The 19180-nt window shown below is 51.2% G+C and overlaps 3 non-coding genes across 3 annotated transcripts; 2 read left to right on the top strand and 1 right to left on the bottom strand.

Annotated features, from left to right (window-relative positions):
- Window positions 1-3714: 3714 nt before the first annotated feature.
- On the bottom strand, window positions 3715-3788 carry TRNAT-UGU. The gene has a single exon. It is a non-coding gene; the product is annotated as a tRNA-Thr (tRNA).
- A 3779-nt stretch (window positions 3789-7567) lies between these two features.
- Window positions 7568-7649, top strand: TRNAS-GCU. The gene has a single exon. It is a non-coding gene; the product is annotated as a tRNA-Ser (tRNA).
- Window positions 7650-16094: 8445 nt separating this feature from the next.
- Window positions 16095-16166, top strand: TRNAQ-CUG. The gene has a single exon. It is a non-coding gene; the product is annotated as a tRNA-Gln (tRNA).
- Window positions 16167-19180: the final 3014 nt, after the last annotated feature.

Here is a 19180-nt window from a genome sequence, read left to right as displayed (position 1 = left end):
AGACAAAGAATTCCTGCCTTGTACCAAAGCTGTATAAGGGGGTGGAACTGAACAAACATGGCTGCAGTCATGAGACATCCCCGAGCTACCACCTGAGCTGGAACACGGACTATACGAGGTGAAAAGATTGGGCCCAGACATAAAATAAGTCTAGTCTGCAAAAGAAGCTTATTGGAAGATCTCTGAAGGTGAGATTTGATCTGTATTGAGTTTCATACTGTATTAGGCTTGGGCTTGCATGTTTTTGTTTTATTTTGCTCTGTGAAAAATACAAGGTCCATAGAGAAAGAAAAGAAAATGCCCTAGAAAAGTCTGTGTGTGTGTGTGTGTGTGAGATGGGTGGGAGGGTGTCTAGAAACCACTTTCCTCTAGTTTCTTTTCTCTGATTTCCTGTAGAAAATCTGAAGCAGGGAGCAAAAGCCATTGCCTTCCATGAGGCTTGAACTCAGGACCTTCAGATTATGAGACTGACATGCTGCCAAATGCGCTAAGAAGGCTTGGAAAAGTTTTAGGCTCAGTGTATATAGGACCCTCCTACAGCAGTGACTGGGGCAGGGAAGGAGCCAGAGATGTGCTGGAAGAAGCAGGGAGCTCTGGTGACCAGAGACTTTTCATGGCAGCTTTCACAGCAGCAAAGAAATCAATTCAGGCGGCCAGTGAACAATCTACTGGAACTAATGGCAGCACAGGGGGGATGTTTCCAAGCTATGCACCTACTTCCACATTTTAGAACTTACTCTCCTTTTCCTAGTAGGGCACTTTCCATGCAAATTAAGCAAAGCAAGTTGGGGAAACTACACAGGTAATAAAAACCAGTGCTCCAAATAAGGTTTAGAATTCATAACCCCCGCAGTAGCCCCCTCTGCACTAACCAGTTCCACCACTGCAGGTGCCTCTTAGGCACAGCTAGGAAGCAGGCAGTTATCAGTCTCTGTGATTCACACCTTTGCCTGGTAATTGAAAGGCTGATGCATCAAACCTAACTCAAGATGCGGCTTTTCAGCCATGAGACTCCAGGACATTTTGACAGAAAGAAAATCTCCTCTGTTTTGGTTTAGCCCCATTTGACTCCTTCTGCTCGTCTTCTCCCCCTCCCTCCAGTCTCTTTCCTTCCCCATTGGGGCTGTGCAGAGAGAAGCCCCAGTTAGTCTCTGTCACAGAGTCTGTATCCCATAAAGGGAGGGAGGGAAGGGTTGCTCCAAAACACTTATAATGGGGGGGAGGGGTGGGCATGGTTAGGGGGAGAAAGGATGGGGAATTAACAGTGGGGCCCAGAGAGATTCCCCCAGATTGGGGAGATCCCCTGCTGCCCCCCATCAGCCAGCTGTGGGAAGAACAACTTGGGATTGCTTGGGGAAGCCACCTTTAAAAACACAAGTGTAACATGCTAGTTACATTTTAATAAGACCAAAGCCTCCTCAATCCCAGCGTCACAATCACTGGAATGATTTTGCCTTGATATTTTACCAGCCGCAGACACAAAGCGAGTCAAATTACAATTTCCGTTCGAGCTCAGTGCACACACAAGAATCCGGAGGCTTTTAATTCCTTAGGTTCTGCTGCCATTTCATTTCTGTCCTGTTCCAAGATTTATCATTGTGCAAAGCAACGTTAGGCCCTTGGGAGTGTCCCCCTCAGTGCTGCCTGCCACCCTTGGGCAATTTAAAAGGGCCTGGGGACACCCGCCACCACCACCAGCAGCACAAGGGGACTAAGGCAGTTTCCTGCCCGCCCTCACTCCATGTGGCACGCCACTCCTGGAAACGGCTGGCACGTCCCTGGTGTGGGGGAGGTCTCCATGCGCTGCCCCGCCCTGAGTGCCAACTCTGCCAACTGTGGCAATGGGAGCTGCAGGGGTGGAGTCTGCAGGCAGCCATGCACAGAGACACCCCTGGCCCTCCCGCTTAGGGGCTGCTGCCAGAGGAGGGTGCAGGTTGCTTTTGGGAGATGCCCGAGGTAAATGCTGCACCCCTCACCCTCTCCTGCACCCCCAACCCCAATCCAGACCCCACAGCTGCACCCAAACTCCCTCCAAGAGCTTGCCCCCTGCACACCCTCCTGCAGCACAACCCCCTGACTGAGTCCAGACCCTGCACCCAAACTCTCCCAGAGCCCAGCCCCTCTCCCTCCCACACCCAAACTCCCTCCCAGAGCCTTAGGCAGGTGTGTGTGGGGGGCAGGACTTGGTCCCATTCTGGGCACCACCAAAAATTGTACAAACCTGCCGCCCCTGTCCAGCCCAAACTTCTGATGATGCACCTCAGCCCACACCCCTGCAGGGTTTGAAGCTTCCATTGCTTAAACTCCAGGACACTGAGGGATTTCAGCTCCCCTTTGCCCAGAGGGAACCTTCACCCCACTCCCAGCCAGGTTCTTGTCCATGGGATCACTGTAGGGGGGTTGGGTCCCTCGGTGTCTTTTCTCTCTCTGTGACAGGCCAGGGTGCAATAACTGGGGCATCTGAGCACCCAGGACCTTCTGTGGGGCTGCCATTCCCCTTCCCCTTCTGTGGTCTCATCTGTCATTGACTCCTCTTTTCTACCCATCGTCAGCATCTTCCGAAGCAAACTGCACTCGCCTCAAAAAGACAAAGAGTCCTGTGGCACCTTACAGAGTAACAGACATATTGGAGCATGAGCTTTCTTGGGTGAATCCCCACTTTGTCAGATGAATGTCATGGAAATTTGCAGGGGCAGGTATAAATATGCAGGTAAGAATCAGTCTAGAGATAAGGCGGTTAGTTCAATCAGGGAGGATGAGGCCCTCTTCTAGCAGCTGAGGTGCGAACACCAAGGGAGGAGAAATTGCTTTTGTAGTTGGCTAGCCAGGCACAGAATTCCCACTCCATTCGTCTGACGAAGTGGGGATTCACCCACGAAAGCTTATGCTCCTGTACGTCTGTTAGTCTATAAGGTGCCACAGGACTCTGTCGCTTTTTACAGATCCAGACTAACACAGCTACCCCTGTGATACTCAAAAAGACAGTGTCCCCTGGTGGGTGTAAATCACTGACCTCTCTCCTCTCTGAGCACTGACTGCCCCTCTGTTTCCTTGCCTCTCAGTCTGTGCAGATGGGACCTTTCCCTCCAGTGCTGGAGGATTCGCCCTTCTCATCTACCCTTGTCCCAAGGAGCACAGCGGGTGGGAATCTTACATGTACTGAGGTGACTTAGGAGCAGAAACCGCCCCTGACCTTCCATGCAATTGGCACTTGCCCCTCACTGAGCAGGACTGAAACTCCTGCAGGGAGACTGCTGGGCCACATCCCCTCTGGGCATGAGCAAAGTAGCAGGGTGAAAAGAAGAACCTGGAGATGCTGGGGATTGAACCCAGGACCTCACACAGAAAGCATGTGCTCTACTGCTGGGCTGCTGGTTACACTCATGGCATATAGTTAGTGTGAGTGATTTCAGCACTGCAGCACTAACAACAATTCTAAGAGATTCAAAAATGCCTCTGTCTTTACACACCAGGAAAAGCACATGCAAAAACAAAACATACATCCATTTCTATTTCCCACAAGGTTTTTGCATTTGGAATCCAGACCCGTTAATGGTGGGTACTTTTCAGGCAAGGGTGAAGCTCTCAGGCCTCAAATGCCAGGTACAGTTATTCTGTCCTTGATGCAAACTGGGCTAGATCAAAAGCCTACCAAGCTCTGAACCTTGTCTTCTTACAACAGTCAATAACAGGTGCTCCAACAACTAGTCAACAAGGCACCACTGGGAGTTGAACCCAGGATCTTCTGTTTACAAAACAGATGCTTTAACCAGCTAAGCCATGGTGCCTGTACGTGGTTAAAGCACACTGTCCGCACACACCTGACTCCCTGCCATCGCCACCAGGGCCTGACAAGCTTTGGTTGTGTTTGGATTCTGCAAAGCAGAGGAGCAGGTGATGTTTTCCTTGCAAGCTGTGTGTGAGTGAATCTTTGGCCAGGTCTGCACTACAAAGTTGTTTCAGCAGAATTATATTGCTCAGGTGTGTGAAAAACACACAACGCTCCCTTGGTTGGCAGCTTGTGGCTGGTGTACACACTGCAATGCCACGTCTGGCGACAAAACTGCCCTGTTTTGCTGACAAAATAAAACGACTTCGATGAGAGGTCTAGAGCTTTTTGCAGCAAACTTAAAGTGACAGAGTAAACACTGCTGTTCATTATATCACCATAACTCGCCTTCCCCAGTATCCCACAATGCCTGCTGTGAACTCGCCTGCCCTGCATTCCTGCTACAGAGCCATGGGCCCCTCCCCTTTCATCGCTCTGGGAAGTTCTGACAGCTGAGCCTGCTGCTCTGCTGCGGCAGCCAGGAGCAAATCACTGCCATGGATGCTGCTCTATCCCGCCCTGCGAACACAGAGCAGGGTGGTGGGAATTTCCTTACATGGTGGGGGGGGGCACCGGCATCTGAACTGTGACACCCCCAGGACACCCCTTCCCTCGAGGAGGCTCTTAACTTCTAAACAGGGACGTCTGTTTTGTAGTAAAATCACTAAAAGGGAAGGAGAAAACTCGAAAGAGGTTCCTCCTGGCGCTCACGTACCTGAACCCGAATACTCTCTCAGTCCTCAAAGAGAGACCTGGAGAAGGAGACTTGCTGAAGCAAAGCCACAGGGGTCTCTGAGGTTTCCCTGACCCCTCGCGCCTGTCCTGCCTGGCTGATGTCAGCATCTCTCTGTGAGGTCACCACCTCCCCACCACCTTTGACCAATAGTCTGAGGTCCTGCAAAAGGCCTTTGTGATGTCACTGCCACACCCCTCCCTTGCTGTGCTAATGTCCTGCCCCTGGCCAGGCACTTTGGAGGTTTGAGCTGCTCCCTGTGTATCACCCCACTCAAGGAGCGTTCGTTCTAGGCAGCAAGCCGGCTAGACAGGAAAACATCAAAAGCTGCTCCCAATGCTACACTCAGTTTTTCAGAAATTAGTCGCCTTTATGGCCAGAAGTGACCATTAGAGCATCTAATCTGACCCCCTGCATATCACAGGCCTCCTATATGACACAATAGCTACTTTTGGGGCAAACACATTCCAGAAAGACAGCTAGTCTTCATTAAATGACATCAGGAGATGGCAAATCCATCACTTTCCTTGGTAGCTTGTTCCTGTGGCGAATCATCCTCGCTGTTGAATATTTGTGTCTTATTTGTAATATGAATTTGTCTCTTTTTACCTTCCAGCCATTGGGTCTTGTTATGCCTTTCTCTGCTAGATTAAAGAGCCCTTTAATACCCGATCTATTCTTTCCATGAAGGCCCTTCAATGCTTTAATGAATTCACCTTTCAATCTTCTTTTGATAAGCTAAACAGGTTGCGCTCTTTCAATAGCTCACTAGAAGGCATTTTTCCCAAGCCCTCAGAACATTTGGTGGCTCTTTGGTCATTAGAGTCCTGAACTGTAGCTTGTTCTTCTGCACAGCATAGCTTCTGGAGAAGAGGGATCTGCAAATGTACATTCATATGATACCTTTGTTTAATTGATGAAAACATAAACTAGACAGAGGATTGGAACTGATTTCAGCTGATGGACAGCTTTGCTAGGTTTTTATGTATTTGGACAGCGAAATGTTGAGTGTTTACATTCATATCAAGCCCCCCCCATATAGTGGAGCTCCTGAACATAATGGAGAATGGAAATGAAAATGTTTTCCTTTTTTTAAAAAGAAAAAGAAAAAAGGTTATAAGAGAACACTGGGGTTTGAAACAAAGAGCACTTGATGGACAGTCAAGCACTCTACCACTGAGCTATACCCCCATGACAACACACGTATAGAAGTGTGATCTCCAGGACTTTGAAGGACAGACCCTGCTTCATCGAGCTGCTTTGCAATTCCCAGACCACAAGTGGTTTAAAAAATGGGGTTTGATTAAACTTCTTTAAATGTGGCAACCACCACAGCTTGCGCACCCACCGATATAGCTTCTCCCACTGACACAGCTGCCACCTCTTGGGGAAGTGGATTAACTACACCCACAGGAAAACTCTCTCCCCTCAGCATAGAGCAGTGGTTCTCAAGCTGTGGGTCAGGACCCCAAAGTGGGTCATAACCCTGTTTTAATGGGGTTGCCAGGGCTGGCATTAGACTTGTTGGTGCCTGAGGCTGAAGCCAAAAGTCTGAGCCCCACCACCCAGGGCTGAATCCCTCAAGCTCTGGTTTTGCCCTCCCTTAACTGGGGCAGGGCTCAGGCTTTGGCTTCCCCCTGCCCCTGCCTGGTGTGGAGGGGCTTGGTCCCTCTTTCCAGGGCCATATAGTAAGGTGTTTTTTTTTTAGCTGAAGGGGGTTGCAGTGAAAGGAAGTTTGAGAAACCCTGGCATAGAGCCTCTGAATATGTCTAGACTTGGCTCCCTGTGACACCGTGGGTGATCAGACACTGAAAGTACAGCCACGGAGACACCACACACCAGCCTTGCCCAGCAAGCAAGAATCAAACCTCCACAGAGAGATGCTTGTTGTTTTCTAACCCATCTCCCTAAGCCCTCAGCCACCACCATTTAACAAAGGGGCTTTTCTACACTCTGGTTCTGGTCTCACTGAAGGGTCATTTCCAATTGTTTGCTCAGACCAGCATTAGGGAAAATGGTGCCCTGAGCAAAGCTTGTACTTTGGCACTTCCCCATTGCCCCTGGATGATCCCCACTCCACCTTTACCGCTAGCTCCTGCACTCCCAACCCTTGCGCCTCCTTCACCCCTAACTCCTGCCCCCTCCTGTGCCCCCTTTGCCCTTAACTCCCTGTGCCACCAGCCATTGCCCCTCTCCTGCAGCCCCTTCACATGGCTCCAGTGCTGGGGGCCCCGCACGTGTTCTCCCTTTCCCTGGGCTTTGGCATCACTAGCCCCTGCTTAGTGAGAAGGGTTCAGTGGTTCCCAAAATGTGGGGCATGACTCCTAGGGGGACACAGAGGAACATTCATGGGGGCACCTCAGGGCCTGAGCCAGCCCCCATGGAGGGAGCAGCACTGAGCCCCACTCTGTCCCAGCTCTTCCCCAACCCCACCCTCAGCCTGGGGCTCTAGTGCCCAGCTTGGCCTCAACCCCCCTAACCCCTGTCTGCACCCCTCTTCCCAGCAAGCAACAGCCCCACTCCCAGCCCCGGTTTCCGACTGTGGTTTCCGAGGGTCCACAGCCATGGATAAGAGGGCACAGAGTGAAATGTTTGGGGACCCCTGGTTTAGGATGATGTTCTCAATGGCTTCTATGCAGTCCAATAAAAGCTATTCCTCACCCACCCAGCCCTCCATCAGGACAGACTAGGTATGTTCTGCTGCCCCTCACTCATACAGGAAGGATAATAACTTTTCATTCCACTCAATGCTAAAGTGATTTGTAACTCACCAGCAGCCAAAACTGGTCATTTTGGGAAAGTGGCCCCATCATGCTGCATATCTAGGCAGAGTAGGTGTGTCTGTGCAAACACGGTCTGTTCCTGAAGTCTTTCCCCCAGCTCCTCACTAGATGTGAGGGGGGAGCTCATTCAGCCCCTGCTTCCGCTTAGTGTTTAAAAACTCCTTATTGTCCCTAGCTCTGCGGGCCTTAGATTTCTCCTCCTGTCTTCTTCTTGCTAGCTCAGATGAGGTGGCCGAGTGATTAAGGTGATGAACTGCTAATCCATTGTGCTCTGCACGCATGGGTTTGAATCCCATCCTCATCGGCTGCTTTTAGTCGTCGCCCCTCCTTTGTAGACAAACATGTACCCCTTTGGTACAATGACAGATCAAACAATGTTCCTTCTTGCAAACAAAAACCTTCGCAGAAACTCAGAACTCCCTTGCTTTAAATAAAATGTCTAAATCCCAGATTTCTTAAAAAAAATTCTCTAGTCCTGTATTTCTTAGTTTTTATCTCAAAAGGGAACATCCTCATCATCTCCCCCAAACACCCTGGGACCTCCCCAATTATTAAAATACCCTCAACCCAAGCAAGGCCAGAGCAGTGAACCAGAGCTAGTGTCTAGGCCAAGCTGCTCTGAAGGAGGCAACTCAAACATTTTCTCCCTGCTTCCCTTGGCAAGGTCTGACTCAGAAAATAAAATTCCCCAAACTGAAAATTTTCTGCTGAAAAACCAGTACTAGTCCGGTTGGGGACTTTGGTTTGCAAGTATTATTGTTATTATTCTCTTCTGATTTCTGAATCAGTTCAGTTCAGTCTTTGTCCTCCAGGTGTGTTTCCAGCTGCTGAGTTGTGGGGGAGAGAGGCCAAGTCATGATGTCTCTTCCCCTCTTTCATAGCTTCTTCCAACTTGCTAGGAAGCTCCTTTGCTACAATGTGAGTCAAGCAGTGCCCATTGTCTCTGTGCTATCTCGGAGAAGCCTGCATTGTACACGGTTCCTGGGATAGTCCTTGGGAGTGTGGATCCCTTCAATGGGCCAGCAGCGAGTCTGGCTCCTCCCTTGTCGCACCTGAAAGGCTGGTGGGGGGCATTTCCCAACCTCATAACATATCCCAGTAACGCACACAGAGCAAAACTTCATAACTTCCCAACCAATGCGAGCACACACAATCCAACACAATATTAATGTTCAACAGATCAAGACTTTTGAAATAATACCTCACCAGGCAGACTTTGTACAAACCATGGCATCATTATATGAGCGTGGTGAATATGGGGCTTGCAGGGTGCTGCTTTGAGCACAGCGTGCCACACCTGGGCTTACATTGCAATGGAGACGTATCCTTAGAGTCCATCTCTCCTGGGATAAAGATGGCAGCAGGGCTGGCCTGGGTCATCTGACTTGGGCTCATGGAGCTAAAGCTGAAGGGCTAAAAACTGTGATGCAGATATTTGTGTTCACGCTGAAGCCTGGGTTCAGATACCCTCACCCCTCGTGGGGCCTCAGAGGTTGGGCTCAAGCCTGTTTGTCTGCACTGTAATTTTATAGTCTTGCAGCCCAAGCCCCATAAGCCTGAGTCAGCTGAGCCGGGCTTTGGGACAGGTGCCCTGGGCCTGTTAATCACAGTGTAGACATAATGTTAGGATATGACTTCAGTGGAATGAAACACCCACGGCTGGCCCATGTCATATTAACCAAGGTCATGTGGCTTGGGCTGTAAAGTTGCAATGTCCGTGTCTGGGCTCAGGCTCAGTCCCCTGCTCTAGGAGCCCAGAAGGGTGGGAGGGAGTTTAGCGATGGAAATGGTGAAACCGCATTGAGGGGACTGGACCACTGACCTATCAGCTCTTAACTCCCAAACTTTCAGTAACTCTATTGTCAGTGCCTGCGAGTGTAATTTAAACCATAAGAACAGCCACACTGGGCTAGATCAAAGGCCCACCTAGCTCTGAATTTTGTCTTTTGACAGTACCAATACCAGGTGCCCCAAAAGCCTCTCCCAAAGGTACTACTGGGAGTTGAACCCAGGATCTCCTGTTTACACAACAGTGGATTTAACCAGCTAAGCCATGGTGCCTGCTGTTACTTAAAGCCTCATGTCTGCCCACACCTGACTCTCTGCCAATCCCCACTGGGCCCTGACAAGCTTTGCTCGTGTTTGGATTCTATAAAGCAGAGGAGCAGGGAAAGGTTTACTCCCAAGGTGTGTGAGTGATCCTTTGCACAGTTCTACGCTACAAAATTAGGTCGGTGTAATTACATTACTTAGGGGTTTAAAAAATTTACATCCCCCCCAAGCAATGCAGTTTTATCAACCCAGCCCCAGGGCAGACAGCGGCTCAGCTATCAGAACTTTCAGGAGCTATGAAAGGGGAGGGGCCCATGGCTGTGTAGCAGGAATGGAGGGCAGGCAAGTTCACGGCATACTGGTGAAGGCCAGGTATGGTGATATAATGATCAGCAGCATTTACACTAACAATTTGTTGCTTTAAGTTTGCTGCAAAAAGCTCTAGGCCTCTTGTCGAGGTGGTTTTATTTTGTCACCAAAACAGGGCAGTTTTGTCGCCAGACGTAGCATTGCAGTGTGTGCACCGGCCACAAGCTGCCGACCGAGGGAGCATTGTGTGTTTTTCACATACCTGAGCAATATAATGATGCTGAAATAACTTTGTAGTGCAGACCTGGCCAAATATTCACACACACACACACACAGCTTGCAAGGAAAACCTCACCTGCTCCTCTACTTTGCAGAATCCAAACACAAGCAAAGTGTGTCAGGCCCCGGTGGGGTCTGGCAGAGAGTCAGGTGTGGGCAGACACTGTCCTTTAGCTACAGGCAGGCACTGTGGCTTAGCTGGTTAAAGCAATTGCTTTTTAAACAGGAGATCGTGGGTTCAACTTGCAGTAGTGCCTAGGGGAGTGGCTTTTGGGGCACCTGGTGTCAGCTACTGTTAGAAGACAAAATGTAGAGTTAGATGGGCCTTTGTTCTAGCCCAGTGTGGCTATTCTCGTGGTTTAAATTACACTCACAGGCACTGATAATAGAGTTACTGAAAGTTTGGGAGTTAAGAGCTGATAGGTCAGTGGTCCAGCCTGTCACAGATGATCCTCCTTCCTCTGGGACAGGGACGGGTCTGGGCTCTCACACCAAATGGCTCATTGTGGCTGCCAGAATCTGTGGGCAGCTCATTTAGTTTATGCTGAGGGTTGAGCCCTGCTTTGTGCTGTAGCCTATAGGACTAAATTGCTTGTGTGTATATATATATAGATATCTATTATTTGATGTATTGTATTAGGTTTATAGATTTATATTAAAATAAGTTTGCCTGTAATGCAAGAGACCTACAGGCCAAATCCTGTATGTTAAGCTAAGGCAAAGTTAGCATATCTAGATTAAGATCTTTTATTCAGAAAGCAAAGTTGACCTATAGCTTTTGTTACTTAAATAGATGAGTACCCACGCCTATGTCTATGACCTTTTATATAGACTGATAGACAATGATGAATGGCATAGGGGGGGTTTCCCACAAACTTAACAAGTACACCACAAGAGACTGATACATCTGCTGAGTGTGGGAAGAGTTTTAAGCAGAGCTCTGCCCTGATCACACATCAGAGAATCCACACAGGGGAGGTGCCCTACACATGCTCTGAGTGTGGGGAACGCTTCAGTTATAGCTCAGCCCTCGTCTCACATCAGAGAATCCACAGTGGAGAGACGTCCTACACGTGCTCTGAGTGCGGGAAAGGCTTCAATCGGAGCTCCAGCCTTATTAGACATCAGAAAATCCACATATGAGAGACCTGTAATAAATGCCTTGATTCCGGCTGGCCAAAGATTATTTTAAAAAAAATCACAAATGAAAGTTCCCACCGAGTGACCTTTGCACCATGTTCCCCGTGGTCTCTCAGCTCCCCTAGATGAGTTGCCTGCTTCTGCCTTTTGCAGCTCCCTGTTCTTTATTCCCCATCACCATCCCAATCCCCCTGTTGTTCAATTGGTTAGGTCAGTATTTTTTCTAAAGGGCTGGGAAGACGAGTCCCTAGCAAATGGCTTGGAACTAAGCACGATACCCCTGCATTTGGCCCCCAAAGCAGTTGTGGCCCAGGCCCTGCAGGAGGGGACTCCTGAAGATATCACCTTCCTAATCAGGTGCGTGTTGCCGATTATTTGGGAAATGCAATTCCTGTCTAGGTGGGGATGGGGAAATGGAAGTGACATTTCGGTTCAGCTCACCCCTGGGAGATGCTGCAAATATGTAGAAAATGAAATCCGTGTTGAATGTGCTATAGCTGCAGAAAGAGACCTGTTTTCCATAGATACCTGACATTTGGTGTTTTACAGGGATTCTAAACTGCACCTGAATTTAGTCCCTAATTTAAATCTGTGCCACCAGATTAAAGAAATGAAAGGGCATAGTTGGGGGAGTTGTACCTCACTATCACTATTGATATGTTGTGTGGTTGGTGAAGAATTCTACACCAGAGACGTGTAAAATTACTCCAAGAAAGGTCAAAGATTCGACAAGAACTCAGGGAGAAACTGCAGATTTTGATTTTCACCCTAGAGATGGAAGCTATGGTGACCTGTGGCCCAGGTAAACTATTTTTAGAATGCTGCTCCCTAGTTAAGTGGCATTGGTCACACTCCTAAAGGACGCCATGATTACATTGGGAACAACTGTCTTTTACCATTTGGATCCAAAGTTTCATGAAGCACAGAGAGAAACAGCTGATTCCTTCAGAGCCATTCTATGCCTATGGGTCCCAATCTGGCTGACTTGCTGGACAAGAAGCAGTTCCATGCTGGGCAAATGATGGTAGCCAATGAGGGAATGTATCAGATTTCAAGTTCAGACCACAGGATACATGAATGCTGACTCCTGACTCCGTGGTTTGGTCTCTTAGTTTTGCTATTAAGTCTTAAGCATTTGTATCACTTCTCCACCTCCTGCTACTTTGAAAGATTAGAAAGTGTGAAAATAGAGCACAGGTGGTTTTTCTCATGATTCAGCCTTCTCACGTAGCGTGAGAGCCCTTCCACCTACACTTATGGGAGAAGACCCAGGGTGAAATGAACTCACAGAAATGGAAGGCTCCTAGGTTATTGCAGAATGTGATTTTACACAAAGCTCACTGGGTGGAAATGGGAATTAAGAGAAAAGTGCCCTATAAGTTTATATTTTGTAATCTGAATAAGTTGTTACCAGCAACAATGAAATTAAACATGAAGTTAATTAGTGTAAAGTAAGAGGCTGATCATGTGATAAGATGCAGGGTTACAATATAATTCAGGTTTTCTTCTAGTTCTCTCCCTGCTCCTCCTACTATATTGGAAATGGTGGCTAATCTTGAAAGTAAAACCTCACTCCAAAGGAATTAGAGTGGGGGAACATGGGAGAGAAATAGCATGTATGAAAATGGAGCCCCAGTGTAGACTGTAATTATTTCTATTTCAAATGGAATTTATTTTGATAAACTTTAAAATAAATATTCTATGAAGAGGAATATAGCTTGTGTAACTTTCAACTGACTTAGAGGGTAACAGCCACAGAGTTCCCCAGTTCGCTTGTTTGCTAAACAAAGACACGTCGGGCAGGAGAGGTCAGAATTTAAAGTGGTGATGGATGCAGGATGATTGATTTTTGCAACCAGTTATTTTTATGGGTGCTGAGGCCCCTTTTCCTTTTGAGGAGGCAGCTGTTAGAGCCCAGCTGCTTAACCCTCAAGCCTGGCCATGGAAACCTCCCCGTAACTGGCCTTATGTATCAAACATGAAAGACACCTTTGGGGTTCGCACGTCCACATGACATGCGGTTTACGGCAGCAGATACTTGGAGAAAACTGCCGGGCTCAGTCGGGCTGTTCCAAACTGACGTTGGCCCAAACTCTGCCTCACTTCGTCTAGAGTGGGTCATGTGACGAAGTCTCCATGGCAACTAATGGCCAGGCCCGTCCCCTCTGCAAGGGGATGCTAAAGGTGTGGGAGAACAAAGAGATCAGGTGACCTCCTGGCCTGGGAAGGAGACAAAGCCCAGAGAGGAGGGGCTGGAGGGGGGTTGGCAGTTTTGGAAGCTGGCTGGGAAATGGAGGGGAGCCCCCCTGGGGCTCGGGCCTCCCAACAGGGCTGTGGCCTCCCTGGGGCCCCAGATGGACCTAACTAAAGGGGTTCCTGTTGTCTGTACCGGCAAGACCTGGTTTGGACTGTGTTCCTGTCATCTAAATAAACCTCTGTGTTACTGGCTGGCTGAGAGTCACGTCTGACTGCGCAGTGGGGGGGCAGGACCCTCTGGCTTCCCCAGGACCCCCCCCCGGGAGGACTCGCTGTGGGAAGCGCATGGAGGGGCAGAGGATGCTGAATGCTCCAAGGAGAGACCCAGGAGGTGAAGCCGTGTGAGTTTCTTGCCCTGCAGACAGTCTGCTCCGAGGGAGAGGAGGCTCCCGAGAGTCCTGCCTGGCTTTGTGGGGAGCAGTTCCAGAGCATCGCCCGGGGACTCTGTGACACCCCTCACTCCCGACCCGCAGCCCCTGCTATCCCAGTCCAGACCTCCAGACGCACAGCTCTGCTGGTGCCCCTCACTCCCAACCCGCAGCCCCTGCTATCCCAGTCCAGACCTCCAGACTCACAGCTCTGCTGGTGCCCCTCACTCCCGACCCACAGCCCTCTGAGCTCCTCCCAGCTTTAGCGGTGCCCCTCACTCCTGACCCGCAGCCCCCTGGGCTTCCTCCAGTTACACCAGTGCCCCTCACTCCCGACCCGCAGCCCCTGCCATCCCATTCCTGACCTCCTGTGACATTATGAGTGTAATATAATATTTCATTGAAAGGTGACAGGGCCAGAAAGTGTTAATCAACTCACCTCAGAGACTGACCTGACCCATGGGTGAACCTTAAGGACTGGTTAGGAAGATCTGTAAATGAACAGAGCTTTGAAATGCAAGTCTGCACTGTTAGAGGTAGAAGGGGAGATGTTTGCTCAGGTCTTGTGATGTCAGCAAACAAGTCTTGTCTATTGCTGTAGTTTTAATTCAAAGATCAAAAAAGGAATATTAACATTTATGATGATACTTGAGTGAAATAGTATTATTGTCTCTGTGAAGGTTGTGCTAACCTGGATCTGAACTGTTTAATGGGTAAATTACCCTGTGCTAATTGTCAGGATGTTTGGGAGAAGGAGTTAAGCCTGTTGTTTTCTCAGGCTGAAAGGCTGCTGGAAATATATAAGAAGCCTGGGACATGATCCTGCTTCATCTCAGATCTGCTTTGGGTTTCAAGAGGGGGAAACCTTAAGTCATAAGGATTGAGATCCCCAGTCACTGACTGGAGCCACCCTGAATATGGACATTGGACTATAACCTATGGACTATTTCTAAAAGGACTTTTGGCAACTACAAGCTCACCTCTGCTATGCATCTGAACCTCGATAATTGAATTCAAGTCTGTCTGTATATTGATCTTTTAACCAACACTCTCTCTCTCTCCCTAGCTTAGTTAATAGGAATTGGCTATAGCGTGTATTCTGGGTAAGATCTAAGTTATAATTGAACCTGGGTGTGTGGCTGATCCTTTGGGATTGGAAGAACCTTTTCTTTTATATGATGAGATCAGATTTTCAGGAATCATCATCATATTTGACATGTGTGTCTGGACAGAGGCCTGAGGCTGGGCACTTTAAGGGAACTGCGTTGTTTGGACTTCTGAGTAACCAGTGAGGTGCTACAGAAGCTGTTTTGTGCTGGTTGGTAAATCTAAGTATTAGAATAACCACCAGCATTTGGGGTTTGTCTGCCCCGTTTTGTTTGCAGTTCACCCTGATTGAGTGACCTCAGCTGGCTCCCACAGGCAGCACCGTCACACTGCTCCTTTCTAGTCACACTTTCTACACATCTAACATTAGTATATAATGTAATACAGATCTATCCCAACACCTGCAGGAGGTCCTCTGGTAAGGCGGATTCGGCGGCATGCCTGCAGGAGGTCTGCCGGTCCTGTGCCTTCGGCGTAACCACCACCGAATTGCCGCTGAAGCCGCAGGACTGGCAGAGCTCCCGCAGGCATGCCGCCTAATCTGCATTACCAGGGGACCTCCTGCCACCCTCACAGCAACCAGCAGGCCACCCCTCGCAGCTTGCTGCGCTGGTGCCTGGAGCCGCCCCTGTCCCTGATCCACGGCACAGGATATTGAAGCTGAACAGCCAGAGCTTGCAAGATAAAGGGGCGGGGGTGGGGGGGGAGGGGCAAGGCCTGGCAGTGTTGGCAGAACGGGAAATCATCAGAGGGTTCTGTGGTTACCAGGGGGATTGGTGGGAGTCGGTGAGGGAGGAGTTGGCGGCTTTGTTCTGGTGGCCTGGGAAACACCACAACATTAAAGCAACCAACAGTGCCAAGTCCTGCAGCGTCGCCTGTGGGATTTCCACAAGAGCATCCAGGCAGGGGAGCCAGTCAGTGTGTGACTGTACGACCGGATCAAGCGACAGCTGCCCGAGTTCCAGGAGATGAGGCTGCAGCTGGCCGATATGAGCGGAAGCTCCGAGTGAAGGGAGGAGCAGCCTCCCCTGACATTTTTCCGGCCTGCAGGGAATGGAGACAAAGCAGGGGGATGCAGGGACTCAGGGCAGGACCCACGGATCCGGTAGTGCAGGACTATAGTTGCTGGAGGAGGAGAGAGAGTCCTGCGAGAGGAAGCCGCTGGTGGGAAGCAATAAGTGCAGAGAGCAAACCAGCCAGCTGAGAGTCACAGGGGTGTAAAAAGCAAAACAGCAGCAGGTCCCATGGTGTAATGGGCAGCACTCAGGACTCTGAATCCTGGAATCTGAGTTCAAATCTCAGTGGGACCTCTGGCAGGTATGTTGGTTTGCTGCAAAGCTTTGGAGCTCAAGGTGTTTGGTTATGCTCTCCCTGCCTGAACTAGAGTGCTTTTTTTTCTCCTCCTCCTGGGTCACTGATGCCCACTGGAGATGGGTCTCTGGTCCAGCTGGGCCGCAAGAGGGTGGGGTCCTAGAACTTAACCGTCTGGCTAGAGATTCCTGCGGGTTGACCTGATGTTGGGTTTCTTGCTGCTTCACCTGACGTCCACAACTTTGGTCCCTGTAGCTGCAGCTGCCACACTCTTACTCTTGCCCACATGGCATTTAAAGGAAGCAGGGCCAGGGCCAGGCTTCCCAGGCTGGAGCCCCACACACCTCTCCTCCTCTGGGCACCTGGAGCAGAGGTGGCTGGTGCTGACAGCTCCAAGGGAAGGCTTAAAAGCCACAGAGCAACCAAGGGCAGGGCCAGTGGAGGGGAGAACCATGCATATGTGTGGCCAGCAGACAGCCACAGAGACACCCAGCCAGTCTGCTCCCTGCCATGCCGAACACCCACTGAAGGCCACCCACAGACCAGCATGCAGGGCGGCTGCTGATGCTCTGAGGCCATTATCGAAGATGGTAGGAAAGCAGGGCCAGCCCCCATGGTGGCGCCTCTTACCGATCCCACTCTCTGTGCTCACTTTGGCAGTGGGGCAGGAGATTTTACCCCAAGAGGCTTTTCCCCAGCTGGCGAGAAGCAGAGAAACACCCAGGCTCCCAAGGCGCTATGTAGCAACCCCCTCCAGCACAGGGACAGGCGCACATTTGGAAGAGGGAAACTGCTCCACACGCTAGCCTGGGCAGCCGCCCATTTTCTTTGGCAAGTCAGGAAGGGCAAAGGAGAGACTGGAAGCACCTGGGGCTCATGCCCCAGCCTTTGTGACACCCAACCCCCAACTCCTTCCCGGGGCTCTAGCTGAAGCCAGAGCATTGGCCTGAGCGGCCAAGAAGAGGTTCCAGCCCTGAAGGGAGCAGGACTTGCAGCCCAAAGGTAAAACTGAACAAGCACAACCACAACGGGACTCGAACCCTCAATCTCCTGATCCGAAGTCAAACGCCTTATCCGTTAGGCCACATGGTCACACAGAAAAAGGCCCTCCAGGCACTTCTTTGGAAAAGGCAGACACTGACACATCCAACGAAGGGAGGATTCACCCACGAAAGCTCATGCTCCAGTACGTCTGTTAGTCTATAAGGTGCCACACGACTCTTTGCTGCTTTTGCAGACACTGTGTTTCTCAGGTCAGCTACTGAGGGCGGCCGAGACTCTCTGGGCACAAGACGTCGAGTTCCCAGTGACACGTGAGACTTAATTGTCTGGAGCCAGGTGCAGGGCTTTGGCAGGGAGGCTCAGGCATGGGGGATTGGGGTGCAGCGGACAGGCCGGCTGTCTAGGTGTGGAGATTTAGTCTCACTGAGGAGGAAGAGGAGGAATCCTGCTGACAGGCAGTGGCCAGGGCCGCTGCAACCACTAGGCGAACTAGTCGGCCGCCCAGAGTGCAAAGTGGTTGGGGGGCGCCGAGAAGCGCACTCAGGGGAGGCCGGGGAATGGAGATGAGCTGGGGCAGGGTGCTGGGAGGTGCGGGGGGAGGGCTGCCTGCAGCCAGCAATGGGGGGGGGGCGTGCAGGGGAACCGCTCCCTGTCCCAGCTCACCTCTGCTCCGTCTTCTCCCCTGAGCACGCCGCCCCCGCCACCTGAGCACCACTCGAGCTGGGGGGAACCCAGGGGCTGCAGGTCGGGAGTGAGGGGCACCGGCAGAGCTGTGGGTCTGGAGGTCAGGACTGGGATAGCAGGGGCTGCAGGTCGGGAGTGAGGGGCACCAGCAGAGCTGTGGGTCTGGAGGTCAGGACTGGGATAGCAGGGGCTGCGGGTCGGGAGTGAGGGGCACCTTATCACCAGGAGCTGCTCCCGGCCAGGCACCACACCCCATTCACACGCCTTTGGTCACTACGTAGCTCAGTAGCAATCACTGCCCCGAAGTGACTCCGGTGCAGGCACCCACAGCACGAACTCCCGACACCAGATTCTGGCCACACGCAGAGAATTCTCTCCGCCGGGCTCCTTCGGTTCCTCTCGCTGCTCTCCGTCCTGCCGCCAGACACTGCTCATCTGCATAGCCCCGCCCATGGACACGTGAAACTTCCGTCGTTTTGGTCTCCAGTGACTGAGTTGCCTGCGGGGAGTGATCATGTCACCGCACGTCACAGCCGCCGGGCGAGGATTGTCTGTGAGCCCCGCGCTGGGGGCGGGGCTTCAGGGAGAGACCCAGCCCCATAGACAGCCTGGGGCAGGGAGCTATTGGGGGAAGGGATGAGGGGATGGGGGGAGAAGGGGAGAGACCCAGCCCCATAGATCTGTAGGGGCAGAGGATCTTGGAGTCAGGAGGGGAGAAGGGAGATTGGCAGAGACCCAGCCTGGGGTGGAGGGAGACATGTCGGGGTGTGTGTGTGAAATGTTGGTCCAGGGAAACTGAGTCACTCCCAGGACATGCTGTGCAGGGGGGAGCACAGGGGCAGGGAGAGATCCCCAGCCCCACAGAGCCCCAGAGGGATATTGGGGGCAGGGGAGGGGATGGAGGGAGGAGAGACCCAGCCTCATAGACCCCCTAGAGGCAGGAAATGAGGGGAGAAGGGGGGAGGGAGGGATCCAGCCCTATAGACCTGTAGGGGCAGAGAGATATTGGGGGCAGGAGGGGAGAAGGGGGGTTGGCAGAGACCCAGCCCGGGGTGCAGGAGAAATGGGCTGGTTTGGAAGGAGCTGGGGAGGAGAAGAGACAAAGGACAGGACACATGTTGGGACAGGGAAACTGACTCACTCCGAATACATGCGGAGCAGGGCAGGGCGGAGGCAGATCATGCTGGTCCCAGGGTAATTTCAGGGGTTCTGATTCCCCACTCAGCCGGGGGCTCACCTCTGGGCTGAGGAGCCCTGGGGTGGGCGGGTGCAGGGGCTGGGTGTGTGTGTCAGGCTGGGGGAGCTGCCTGGGCAGAGGGGCTGGAAC

The sequence above is a fragment of the Mauremys mutica genome, unplaced genomic scaffold, assembly GCF_020497125.1.
Source record: "Mauremys mutica isolate MM-2020 ecotype Southern unplaced genomic scaffold, ASM2049712v1 Super-Scaffold_100350, whole genome shotgun sequence".
Classification (NCBI taxonomy): domain Eukaryota; kingdom Metazoa; phylum Chordata; order Testudines; family Geoemydidae; genus Mauremys; species Mauremys mutica.
This window is presented reverse-complemented; position numbering and strand designations above follow the sequence as displayed.